Source organism: Pongo pygmaeus, chromosome 23 (genome assembly GCF_028885625.2).
Source record: "Pongo pygmaeus isolate AG05252 chromosome 23, NHGRI_mPonPyg2-v2.0_pri, whole genome shotgun sequence".
In the NCBI taxonomy this organism is placed as follows: domain Eukaryota; kingdom Metazoa; phylum Chordata; class Mammalia; order Primates; family Hominidae; genus Pongo; species Pongo pygmaeus.
The window spans coordinates 17,698,678-17,714,615 of NC_085931.1; positions in this window are offsets into that span (position 1 = coordinate 17,698,678).

Here is a 15,938-nt window from a genome sequence, read left to right on the forward strand (position 1 = left end):
CCACTCCACTCCATTGCACTACACCCCACTCCATCCTACTCCAGTCTACTCCATTCCATTCCAGTCAGCTACGCTACATTCCACTGCTCTCCACTCCACTCCACTCCACTCCACTCCATTCCATGCCATTGAAATCCACTCCACTCCATTCCATTCCATTCTCCTGCATACCATTCCATTCCATTCCACTTCGGTCCACTACACTCAGCTACACTCCACTCCATTCCACTCCATTCCACTCCATTCCATTCGACTCCACTCCACTCAACTCCACTCAATTCTAGTTCATGCAATTCCATTCCATTCCACTCCACGCCTTTCTATTCCATTTTAATCTACTCCTTTCCACTCCAATCCACTCCAATACACTCCATTCCATGCCATTACATTCCATTCTAATTCATCCCATTCCATTCCACTCAATTCCACTCCATTCCGTTTCACTCCATTCCACTAAATTCCAATCCATTCCATTGCACTCCACACCACTCCACTGCAATCCATTCCTCTCCATTCGCCTCTACTCCATTCCATTCCACTCCACTCCATTTCATTCCACTCCATTTCACTCCACTCCATTCCACTCCATTCCACTGCATTCCAGTATACTCAACTCCACTGAACTCCATTCCTCTCTATTTCACTGCACTCCAATACACTCCATTCCATTCTACTCCACTTCATTCCATTCCACTCCACTTCATTCCATTCCACTCTACTCCATTCCAGTCCATTGCGTTCCATTCCACTCTACTCCATTCCACTCCATTCCAGTCGTTTCCATTCCACTCCATTCCAGCCGTTTCCATTCCACTCCATTCCATTCGATTCCATTCCATTCCATTCCATTCCACTCCATTCCATTCCACTCCATTCCATTCCACTCCACTCCACTCGATTCCACTCCATTACACTCCATTCCACTCCATTCCATTCCACTCCATTCCACTCCTCTGCGTTCCATTCCATTACACTACATTCCACTCCACCCTATTGCATTCTACTACATTCAATTCTACTCGATGACATTCCACTGCACTCCACTCCACTCCAAACCACTACATTCCAATTCACTCCATTAAATTCCTCTCCATTAAAACGCACTCCTCTCCATTCCACTCCACTCCATTCCATTCCATTCCATTCCATTCCTTTCCATTCCATTCCATTCCATTCCATTCCATTCCATTCCCCTCCACTCCATTCTCTTCCATTCCACTCCAGTCCTTTCCACTCCATTCGTCTCCATTCAACTCAATTCCATTCCATTCCATTCCACTCCACTCCATTCCATTCCACTCCACTCCACTCCACCAGTAAATTCCATTCCGTTCCATTGCGTACCACTCAATTCGACTCCACTTTGCTCAATTCTACTCCACTCCATTCCATTCCATTCCTCTTCACTCCACTGAACTCCATTCCATCATATTCCATTCCACTCCCCTCCATTCCATTACACTCCTTTCTTGTCCATTCCATTCCAGTCCATTCCATTCTATTCCACTCCACATCATTCCATGCCACTCCACTCCACTGCACTCCATTCCAATGCACTCGACCTCAATTCACTCCACTCCACTCCACTCCATTCCATTCCACTCTACTCCATTTCATTCCAATACATTCCTCTCCACTCCATTCCACTCCATTCAACTACATTCCTGTCTAATCGACTCCACTCAACTCCATTCCTTTCTATTTCACTGCCCTCCACTACACTCCATTCCATTCCACCCTACTCCATTCCATTCCACTCCACTCCATTCCATTTCACTCCACTCCATTAGATTCCATTCCACTCCATTCCTCTCAATTCCGCTCCATTCCACTCCATTCAACTCCACTACACTCTACTCCATTCCATTCCATTCCATTCCACTCCTTTCCACTCCAATCAACCCAATTCCACCACACTCCACTCTATTCCATTCCGTTCCACACCAATCCACCCCATTCCAGTCCATTCCAGAACATTCCACTCCACTACACTCCATTCCATTGCATTCCATTACATTACATTCCACTCAATTCCAGTACATTCCACTCTGTTCCACTGCACTCCAATTCTTTCCACTCGATTCCCCTTCATTCCACTCCATGCCATTCCACTGCGTTCCATTCCACTCCATTCCATTGCATAACACTCCACACCACTCCACACCATTCCATTCCGTTCCGTTCCACTCTAGCACATTCCACTCCACTCCCCTACTGTCCACTCCACTCCACTCCATACCATTCCACTCCATTCCATTCCACTCCATTACAATCCACTCCAGTCCATTCCACTCCACTCCATTCCATTCCATTCCATTCCACTCTATTCCATTTCATTCCATTCCACTCCATTCCACTCCACTCCATTCCACTCCAATCACCTCCACTCCACTCCACTCCATTCCACCCCAATCACCTCGATTCCATTCCACTCCACTGCATTCCATTCCACTCTACTCCATTTCATTCCACTCCACTCCACACCACTCCATTCCATTCCACCCGTATCACTTCCACTCCATTCCACTCCACTGTATTCCACTCCAATCCATTCCATTGCATTACTTTCAACTCCACTCCACTCCATTCCACTCTTCCCCACTTCATTCTATTCCATTACATTCTACTCCATTCCATACCATTTCTCTCAACTCCATTCCAATCCACTCCCTTCCACTCCACTCCTTTCCATTCCATGCCATTCCATTCCATTCCATTCCACTCCTTTCCAATCCCCTCTAGTCCATTCCATGACCTTACATTCCATTCCACTCCATTCCATTCCATTCCACCGCATTCCACTAGAATCCACTTCATTCCAGTGCATTCCATTCCACTCCATTCCCTTCCGTTGCATTCCATTCCAATCCATTCCTGTCCATTCCATTCCACTCCATTCAATTCCTCTCCACTACATTCCCCTCCATTCCACTCAATTTCATTCCACTCCATTCCACTCCACTCCAATCCATTGCGTTACACTACATTCCACTCCATCCCATTTCATTCCACTCCATTCCATTTCATTCCACTCCATTCCACTCCATTCCACTCTACTTCATTTCATTCCACTGCACTACACTCCACTACCCTCCACCCCATTCCATTTCAGTCTATTCCATTCCTCTTCATTCTCCCCACTCCACTCCTTTCCACTCCCCTCCATTCCATTGCATTCCATTCAATTCCATTCAATTCCATTCCATTGCATTCCATTCCATTCCACTCTATTCCATTCCACTCCACTCCATTCCACTCCACTCCCTTTCACTCCACTCCTTTCCATTCCACTCCATTCCATTATATTCCACTCCTTTCCACTCCACTACACTCCAATCCACTCCATTCCATTCCCTTCCACTGCATTCCAATCCACTCTATTCCATTCCATTCCATTCCATTCCACTCAACTCTATTCCATTCCATTTCATTTCACTGCACTCCACTCCACTTCACTCCATTCCACTACATTCCATTCCAATCCAATTGACTCACCTCCATTCCATTCCACTCCACTCCATTCCATTCAACTCAACTCCTTTTTATTGCACTGCACTCCACTCCACACCATTCCAATCCATTCCAGTCGACTCCAATCCTATCCAATACATTCCATTCCATTCCACTTCATTCCATTACTTTACCCTCTACACCATTCCATGTCATTCCATTGCACTGCACTGCATTCCACTCCAGTCCATGCCACTCCTGTCCATTCTATACCAATGCATTCCATAAAAAGCCACTAAATTCCACTCCATTCCACTCCATTTCATTACACTTCACTTCAATCCACTTTACTCCAAACTCTTCCACTCCACTCCATTCCATTCTACTCCTTTCCATTCGACTCCAATCCACTCCATTCCAGTCCATTCCACTGCATTCCACTCCACTCAACTCAATTCCATTCCACTCCATTCCATTCCACTCCATTCCATTCCTTTCTACTCCGCTCCACTCCACTCCACTCCATGCCATTCCTTTCCACTCCATTCTAACCCACTCCATTCCTTTCCTTTCAATTCAATTCCACTGAATTCCAATCCACTCCACTCCACTCCACTCCATTCCACTGCACTCCACAAAATCCACTCCACAGCATTCCACTCCACGCCATTCCTTTCCAATCCATTGAATTTCATTCCATTCTATTCCACTACAATGAATTCCATTGCATTCCAGTCCACTCCATTCTACTCCACTCCACTCCAATGTATTGCAGTCAACTATGCTCCATTCCATTGCACTCCACTCCACTCCACTCCAATCCATGCCATTGCATTTCACTCCACTCCGTTCCATTCCATTGTACTGCATACCATTCCATTCCAATCCACACCACTCCACTCCACTCCACTCCACTCCACTTAATTACACTCCATTCCTTTCCACTCCACTCCATTCTATTCCATTCCACACCATTCCAATCCATTCCACTCCATTGCACTCCATTCCACTGCACTCTACTCAATTCCAGTCCATTTCACTCCATTCCATTCCACTCCACTCCATCCCATGTAATTTCATTCCATTTCTTTCCATTCCATTCCACTCATTTCCTACCCAGTCTAATCTATTCCATTCCAATCCACTCCATTCCATGCCATTCCATTCCATTTTACTCCATTCCATTCCATTCAACTGCCTTCCATTCCATTCCATTCCATTCCACGCCACTCTACTCCACTGCACTACACTACACTCAATTCCACTCCATTCCATTACGTTCCATTCCACTGTGCTCCATTCCTTTCCTTTCCACTCTGTTCTGCTCCATTCCACTCCATTCCACGCCACCCCAATCCACTCAATTCCAGTCTATTGCATTCCATTCCATTCCACTCCACTCAATTCCATTCCATTCCATTACATTTCACTCCACTCCATTCCAATCCAATTGACTCCACTTCAACCCCTTCAACTCCATTCCATTCCTCTCCACTCCATTCCATTCCAATCAACTCCATTCCATTCCATTCCACAGCACTCCACTCCACTCCATTCCAGTCCACTCATTTCCACTCCCCTTCATTCTATTCCAATCCATTCCATGACACTCCACTAAACTAAACTCCACTCCACTCCACTCCATTTCACTCCAATTCCCTCCAACCCAATCCACTCTGCTACATTCCACTCCACTACATTCCATTCCACTCCATTCCATTCCACTCCTCCCCTCTTCATTCTATTCCCTTCCACTCCATTCCACTAAATTCTATTCCATTCCACTGCATTCCAGTCCTTTCCACTCCGTTCCACTCCCCTCCAGTCCACTCCATTCCACTCCATTCCATTCCACTGCATTCCTTTCCACTCCATTCCATTCCATTCCATCAAACTGCACTCCGCTCCACTCCACTCCATTCCATTCCACTCTACTCCAATCCTTTCCACTCCATGGCACTGCATTGCACGCCACTCCATTCCATTCTCCTCCTTTGCATTCCACTCCATTCTATCCCACTCCAGTCCATTCTAATCCTGTCCATTCCATTCCATTCCATTCCCTTCCATTCCACTCCATTCCATTCCATTCCATTTCAGTTCAGTCCACTCGACTCCTCTCCATTCTATTTCACTCCACTCAACACCACTCCACTTCATTCCATTCCTATCCACACCATTCCACTCCACTTCATTCCACTCCATTCTACTCCTCTACACTCCATTCCATCTCATTACATTCCATTGTTGTCCATTCCATTCAACTCCACTACACCCCCCTTCCACTCCACTCCCTTCCAAGTCATTGCATTCCACTCAACTCCATTCCATTCCATTCCACTGAATTCCATTCCATTCCAATCCACTCCTCTCCACTCGACTCTATTCCACTCAATTCCACTCCATTACATTCCACCCACTCCATTTCATTCCATATCACTGCATTCCACTCCTTTCAACTCCACTCCACTCAATTATGTTCCATTCCATTCCAATCCTTTCCACTCCAATAAACTCCATTCTACTCTAAACCTCTCCGTTCTGTGCCATTCCATTCCATTCCACCTCATTCCATTCCATTCCACTCCATTCCATTCCACTCCATTCCATTCCATTCAATTCCACTCCATTCCAGTCTATTCCACTCCATTCCACTGTACTCTACTCCATTCCATTCCATTCCGTTACACTGCACACCGCTCCACTCCACTCCATTTCAGTCCATTCCATTCCATTCAATTACACTGCACACCTCTCCACTCCATTCCATTACTCTCCATTCCACTCTTCTCCATTTCATACCTCTCCACTCTACTCCACTCCATTCCATTCAATTCCACTCCATTCCATTCCTCTCTATTCTACTCCACTCCACTGCATTCCACTCCACTCCATTCCATTCCTTTTCAAACTAATCAACTACCCTCCACTCCACTCCACTCCACTCCATTTCAATCCTCCCCTTCCACTGCACTCCATTCCACTACACCACATTCCACTCCATTCCATTCTATTTCATTCCATTCCACTCCACACCACTCCATTCCTGTCCATTCCACTCCATTCCATTCCACTCCACTCCACTCCATTCCGTTCTATTTCTCTAAACTCAAATCCTCTCCATTCCATTCCAATCCATTCCACTCTACTCCATTCCATTCCAGTCCACTCGACTCCAATCCACACCACTCCATTCCATTCCACTCTATTCCATTCCTCTCCTTTCCACTTCACTCCATTCCACTCCAATTCATTCCATTTCATTCCATTCCACTCCACTCCACTCCTCTCCAATCCAATCCATTCCAATCCATTCGACTCTACTCCATTCCTCTCCACTCCATTCCAGTCCATTCAATTCAATTCCATTCCTTTCAACTGCATTCCACTCCACTCCACTCCATTAAATTCCACTCCACTCCATTCCATTCCATAGCATTCCACTCCACTCCATTCCACTCCATTCCACTACACTCCACTCCATTAAAAAACATTCCATTCCATTATGCTGATTTTTCTTCCATTCCACTAAATTCCATTACAGTACATTCCATTCCTCTCTACTACACTCCATCCATTCTACACTACTCCATTTCATTCCACTCCACTCCTTTCCACTCCATTGCATCCCAGTGCTCTTCACTCTTCTCCACTCCACTTCACACCGTTCCACTCCGTTCTGTTGCACTCCATTCAACTGCACTCCATTCCATTCCATTCCAATACACTCCATTCCACTCCATTCCATTGCACTCCATTCCAGTCCACTCCATTCCATTCCACACCATGCCTTTCCATTCCATTCCACTCCATTCCAATCTATTCTACTCAACTCCACTATATTCCTTTCCACTCCACTCCACTTTATCCCACTCATCTGCACTCGACTCCACTGCAATCCACTACATTCCATTCCACTCTACTCCATTCCATTCCATTCCAATCCATTCCACTCCATTCCAATCCATTATACTATACTCCATTCCATTCCGTTTCATTCCACTCCATTCCACTTCACTCCACTCCACTCTATTACACTCCATTCCAGTCCATTCCAGTCCATTGCAATAAATCCCACTCAAATTCCTTCTAATCTATTGCAATCCACTCCTTTTCATTCTAATCCATTCCAATCCATTCCATTCCATTCCACTCCACTCCACTCCACTCCGCTCCATTTAATACCACTTCATTCCATTCCACTCCATTCCACTCCATTAAACTCCATTCCAGTACACTCCATTTCATTCCATTCCCCTCCACTCTTCTCCATTTCACTTCACTCCATTCCACTCCTCTCCATTCCATTCAAATCTTTTCCACTGCACTCCACTCCATTCCATTCCATTCCATTCCACTCCATTCCATTCCACTCCCTTCCACTCCATTCCGCTCCATTACATTACATTAAAATACACTCAATTCCGTTACACTCCACTCCACTCCATTTCAATAAACTCCACTCTTCTACACTACACTCTATTCCATTCCACTCCACTCCATTCCATTCGACTCCTCTCCTTTCCACTCCATTCCATGCCACTGCACTCCACTTCACTACACTCCACAGCATTACACTCCATTCCATTCTACTCCATTCCACTCCACTCCATTCCATACCATTCCACTCCACGTCACTCCAGTCCATTCCATTGCATTCCATTCCAATACACTCCATTGCATTCCACTCCAATTCTTTCCATTCCATTCCATTCTTTTCCATTCCATTCCATTCCATTCTTTTCCATTCCATTCCACTCCATTCCATTCCATCCCACTCCACTCCACTCCACTCCATTCCACTCCACTCCAATACATTCCACTCCCCTCCAATCCACTCCATTTCACTCCATTCCATTCCACTCCTTTCCATTTATCTCCATCCCACTCCTTTACATTCCATTCCAATTCAATCCATTCCACGACACTTCACCCCATTCCAATTCAGTCCATTCCACTGCACTCTACTGCATTCCATTCCAGTCCATTTCACTTCACTCCATTCCCTTCCACTACACTCCACACCACTCCAGTCCATTCGATTTCATTCCACTCAATTACATTCCACTCCATTCAACTCCACTAAACTCCATTCCACTCCACTCCATTCCATTCCGTTCCACTCCACTTCCCTCCACTCCATTCCGTTCCTTGCCATTCCACTCCACTCTTCTCCACGGCAGTCCACTCCATTCCATTCCTCTCCATTAAATTCCTCCAGATTCCACTCCACTGCACTCCATTCCATTCCACTGCATTCCGTGCCATTGAACTCTACTGAATTCCAATCCACTCCATTACACTATACTCCATTCCATTCCATTCCATTCAATTCTATTCCACGCAATTCCACTCCACTCCACTCCACTCCGTTTCTTTCCATTCCATTTCACTCTACTCCATTCCACTTCACTCCACTCCATAAAATTCCACTCCACTCTATTCCACTCCTCTCCAATCTATTCAATTCCACTCCATTCCACTCCTTTCTTTCAACTCGACTACATTAAATACCAGTCCAACTGACTGCACTGCGCTCCACTCCATTCCACTCCATTCCATTGCACTACTACCCACTACTCTCCATTCCATTTGATTCGACTCCACTCCACTCCATTCCAGTCCACTAAACTCAATTCCTTTCCATTACACTCCAGTTGACTCCATTCCACTCCATCCTATTCCATTCCATTCCATTTCATTCCATTTCACTCTACTGCACTGCATTTCATTACTTTTAACTCGCCTGCACTCCAGTCCACTCCATCCCACTCCACTCCGTTCCACTTCGTTCCATTAATTTCCATTCCACTTTCCATTCCATTCCACATTCCATTCCAATCAATTCCAATCAATCAATTCCACATTTCATTCCACATTCCATTCCACATTCCATTCCATATTCTATTCCATTCCATTCCACATTCCATTCCACAATCCATTCCATTCCATTCCATTCCATTCCAATCCACATTGCATTACACATTTCATTCCATTCCATTCCACATTCCATTCCACTTTCCTTTCCATTCTATTCCATTAAATTCTACATTCCATTCCACATTCCATTCGACATTCCATTCCACATTCCATTCCACATTCCATACGTTTCAATTCCATTAAATTCCACATTCCACTTCATTGATTTCCATTCCACATTCCATTCCACGTTCCATTACACTCCATTCACAATTCCATTCCATTCCACTTCACATTCCATTCCATTCCACTGCATCCCATTCCACATTCCATTCCGTTCCATTTCACATTCCATTCCATTCCATTCCACATTCCATTCCACATTCCATTCCATTCCACATTCCATTCCACATTCCATTCCATTTCTTTTCACATACCATTCAATTCCATTCCACATTGCATTCCACATTACATTACATTCCATTCCACATTCCATTCCATTCCATTCCACATTTCATTCCATTCCTTTCCACATTAAATTCCATTCCACATTACATTCCACATTCCATTCCATTCCATTGCACATTCCATTCCACTCCAATGCATTCCAAATTGCATTCCAATCCATTCCAAATTCCATTCCATTCCATTGCACTCGAAATTCCATTCCATTCCACTCCACCTTCCTTTCGATTCCATTCCACATTCTATTCCACTTTCCATTCCACATTCCATTCCATTCCACATTCCATTTCATTCCATTCCACATTCCATTCCATTCCATTCGGCATTCCATTACATTTCATTCCACATTCCATTCCATTCCATTCCATTCCATTTCAAATTCCATTCCATTCCATTTCACATTCCATTCCATTCCACATTCCATTCCATTCCATTCCATATTTCATTCCACTCCACATTTCTTTACACTCCATTCTACTCCATTCCACATTCCATTCCACTTTCAATTCCATTCAATTCCATGTTGCAGTATATTTCATTCCAATCCATTCCACATACCATTCAACATTCCATTCAATTCCATTCCACATTCCATTCCATTCCATTCCACATTAAATTCCATTCCATTCCACATTCCTTTCCATTCCATTCCATATTCCATTCCATTCCATTCCACATTAAATTCCATTCCATTCCACATTCCATTGCATTCCTTTCCACATTCCCTTCCATTCCATTCCATATTCCCTTCTATTCCCTTCCATTCCACATTGCCTTCCATTCCATTCCATATTCCATTCCATTCCACATTCCATTCCAGTTTCCATAGCATTCCATTCCACGTTCCGTTGCAATCCATTGAACTTTCAATTCCACGTTCCGTTCCACATTCCATTCCATTCCACATTCCATTCTATTCCATTCCACATTGCATTCCATTCCATTCAACATTCCACTCCATTCCATTCCATTCCACATTCCATTCCATTCCATTGCACATTCCATTCCATTCCACTGCATTCCAAATTGCATTCCATTCCATTCCAAATTCCATTCTTTCCATTGCCCTCGAAATTCCTTTCCATTCTACTCCACCTTCCTTTCGATTCCATTCCACATTCTATTCCACTTTCCATTCAACATTCCATTGCATTCCATTACACATTCCATTCCATTACATTCCACATTCCATTTCATTCCATTCCACATTCCATTCCATTCCATTCGGCATTCCATTCAATTTCATTCCACATTCCATTCCATTCCATTCCATTCCATTTCAAATTCCATTCCATTCCATTCATTTCCACATTCCATTCCATTCCACATTCCATTCCACTCCATTCCATTCCACATTCCATTCCATTCCACATTCCATTCCATTCCACTCCATATTTCATTCCACTCCACATTTCATTACACTCCATTCTACTCCATTCCACATTCCATTCCACTTTCCATTCCATTCAATTCCACATTCCATTCCATTCAATTACATATTGCAGTCAATTTCGTTTCAATGCATTCCACATACCATTCCACATTCCATTCAATTCCATTCCACATTCCATTCCATTCCATTCCACATTAAATTCCATTCCATTCCACATTCCATTCCATTCTTTTCCACATTCCATTCCATTCCATATTCCCTTCTATTCCGTTCCATTCCACATTGCCTTCCACTCCATTCCATATTCCATTCCATTCCACATTCCATTCCATTCCATGCCACTTTCCATTGCATTCAATTCCACGTTCCATTGCAATCCATTCAACGTTCCATTCCAAGTTCTGTTCCAGATTCCATTCCATTCCACTTTCCATTCCATTCTATTCCATTCCACATTCCATTCCATTCCATTGCACGTTCCATTCCATTCCACTGCATTCCAAATTGCATTCCATTCCATTCCAAATTCCATTCCTTTCCATTGCACTCGAAATTCCATTCCATTCTACTCCACTTTCCTTTCGATTCCATTCCACATTCTATTCCACTTTCCATTCAACATTCCTTTGCATTCCATTACACATTCCATTCCATTACATTCCACATTCCATTCCATTCCATTCGGCATTCCATTCAATTTCATTCCACGTTCCATTCCACTCCATTCCATTCCATTTCTAATTCCATTCCATTCCATTCATTTCCACGTTCCAATCCATTCCACATTCCATTCTATTACATTGCACATTCCATTCTATTCAATTCCACATTGCATTCCATTGCATTCCACATTCCATTCCTCATTCCATTCCATTCCAAATAACTTTCCATTCCGCATTCCATTTCATTCCATTCCACATTCCATTCTACATTCTATTCCATTAAACTCCACATTCCATTGCATTCCATTCCACATTCCATTCCATTCCATTACACATTACATTCCATTCCTTTCCACATTCCATTCCATTAAAACCCGCATCCCATACCATTCCAAACTCCATTCCATTCCATTCCATTGCACATTCCATTCCAATCCTTTCCATTCCACATTCCATTCCACTCCATTCCACATACCACTTCACTTTCCATTCAATTCAAATCCATTCAACATTCCATTCCACTCCATTCCGCAATCCTTTCCACATTCCGTTCCCTTCCATTCCATTCCATATTCCATTCCACATTCCATTCCATTTCTTTTCACATTCCATTCCATTCCATTCCGCATTGCATTCCATTCCATTCCACATTCCATTCCGTTCCATTCCACATTTCATTCCGTTCCATTCAACATTCAATTCCATTCCATTCCATTGCACATTCCATTTCATTCCATTGCACTCCAAATTGCATTCCATTCCATTCCAAATTCCATTCCATTCCGTTGCACTCGAAATTCCATTCCATTCCACTCCACATTCCTTTCCATTCCATTCCCTATTCTATTCCACTTTTCATTCCACATTCCATTCCATTCCATTCGATATTCCATTCCATTCCATTCGGCATTCCACTCCATTTCATCCCACATTCCTTTCCATTCCGTTCCATTCCATTTCAAATTCCATTCCATTCCATTCCTTTCCACATTCCATTCCATTCCATTCCTTTCCACATTCCATTCCATTCCACATTCCATTCCACTCCTTTCCATTCCACTTTCAATTCCATTCCACATTCCAATCCAATCCACATTCCATTCCATTCCATTCCATATTTCATTCCACTCCACATTTCATTACACTCCATTCTACTCCATTCCATATTCCTTTCCACTTTCCATTCCTTTCCGTTCCACATTCCATTCAATTCAATTCCGTATTGCAGTCAATTTCATTCCTATCCATTCCACATACCATTCCACATTCCATTCCATTCCATTCCATATTCCATTCCATTCCATTCCATTCCACATTAAATTCCATTCCATTCCACATTCCATTCCAGTTTCCACTGCATTCCATTCCACGCTTCATTGCAATCCATTGAACTTTCCATTCCACGTTCCGTTCCACATTCCATTCCATTCCACATTCCATTCTATTCCATTCCACATTCCATTCCATTCCACATCCATTCCATTGCGTTCCACATTCCATTCCTCATTCCATTCCATTCCAATTAACTTTCCATTCCGCATTCCATTTCATTCCATTCCACATTCCATTCCACATTCTATTCCATTCCATTCCACATTCCATTGTATTCCATTCCACATTCCATTCCATTCTATTACACATTCCATTCCATTCCTTTCCACATTCCATTCAATTAAAACCCATCTTCCATTCCATTCCACACTCCATTCCATTCCATTCCATTGCACATTCCGTTCCATTCTTTTCCATTCCACATTCCATTCCACTCCATTCCACATACCACTGCTTTTTCCATTCCATTCAAATCCGTTCTACATTCCATTCCACTCGATTCCACATTCCTTTGCACATTCCATTCCCTTCCATTCCATTCCACATTCCATTCGATATCATTCCACATTCGACTCCATTCCATTACACGTTCCATTCCATTGCATTCCACGTTGAATTCCACTTTCCTTTCCACATTCCATTCCATTCTATCCATTCCACATATCATTCCTTTGCATTCCACCTTCCATTCCATTCCACTTTCGATTCCATAACAATCCTCATTCCATTCCATTCCTCACTCCATTCCATTCCATTCCATTTCACATTCCATTAAATATTCATTCCATTCTATTCCACGTTCTAATCCGTTCCATTCTATTCCAATTTCCTTTCGATTCCTTTACACATTACCCTCCACATTCCATACCATTCCATTCGACATTCCAATCCACAATTGAATCCATTCCATTTCACGTTCCATTTCACATTCCATTCTATTCCATTCCACATTCCATTCCACTCCATTCCATACTGCATCCCATTCCACATTCCATTCCATTCCATTCCATATTGCATTCCATTCCTTTCCTCATTCCATTCCACTTTCCATTCCATTCCATTCCACATTATTTCCATTCCATTCAACATTCCATTCCATTGCATTCCACGTTCCATTCCGTTCCATTGCCTTCCATTCCACTTTCCTTATCATTCCATTACACGTTCCATTCCATTCCAGTCCATTCCATTACTGTCCACTTTCCAATCCACATTCCATTTGAATACATTCCACATTACATTCCGCATTCCATTCCACATTCTATTCCATTCCATATTCCATTCCATATTCCAATCCACATTCCAGTCCATTCCATTCCAATCTACATTCCATTATATTCCATTCCACATTCCATTACGTTCCTTTCCATTCCACATTTTCTTCACTTCCATTCATCTTTCCCTTCCTTTCCATTCAACAGTCCATTCCATTCCATGCCAAGTTCCATTCCACATTCCATTCAAAGTTCCATTCCACATTCCATTCCCCATTCCATTCCATTCCTTTCCACATTCCATTCTACATTCCATTCCACATTCAATTCCACATTTCATTCCAGATTCCATTCCAATTCCCATTCTATTCCATTCTATATTCCATTTCATTCCATTCCACGTTGCATTCCATTCCATTCCATGTTGCATTCCATTCCATTCCACCTTCCATTCCATTCCACATTCCAATCTATTCCATTCCATTGAATTCCACGTTCCATTTGATTCCACATTCCATTCCACATTCCATAGCATTACATTCCACACTCCATTCCACATTCCATTCCATTCCATTCCATTCCGTTGCATTTCACATTCCCTTCCTTTCCATTCCACGCAATTCCACTCCACAATACATTCCATTGAATTCCACATTCCATTCAATGTTCCATTCAATGTTCCATTCCACGTTCCATTCCAGATTCCATTCCTTTCCATTCCAATGCATTCCAGATTCCATTGCACACTCCATTCCATACTTTTCCAATTTCCATTCAAAGTTCCATGCCATGTTCCATTCCACAGTTCATTCCATGGAACATTACATTCCATTATATTCCAGTTTCCATTCCATTCCAATTAACATTCCATTCCATTCCACTCCACTTTGCATTCAATTCCATTCCATTCCACATTCCATTCTAATCTATTACACCATCCGTTCCACATTCAAATAAAATGGTATTGAATGGAATGTGGAATGGAATGGAATGGAATGATATGTTGAATGGAATGGAATGGAATGTGCAATGGAATGGAATGGAAAGTGGAATGGAATTGGAAATGGAATGGAGTGGAATGGGAAATTGAATTGAATGGTATGTGGAATGGAATGGAATGGAATGTGGAATAGAATGGAATGGAATGGAATTTAATATGGAATGCAATGTGGAGTGGAATAGAATGTGGAATGGATTGTTTACTGCAATGGAGTGTGGAATGTAATGGAATGGAATGTGGAATGGAATTGAACGGAATGTTGCATGGAATGGAATGTGGATTGCAATGGAATATGGAATGGAATGGAACGGAAGAGAATGTGGAATGGAATTGAACGGAATGGAATGGAATGCAATGGAATGGAAAGGAATGGAATGGAATATGGAATGCTTTGGAATATTATGAGGAATGGAATGGAATGGAATGGAAAGCGGAAGGGAATGGAATGGAAAGTGGAAGGGAATGGAATGGAATGGAATGTGGAATGGAAAGTGGAATGGAAT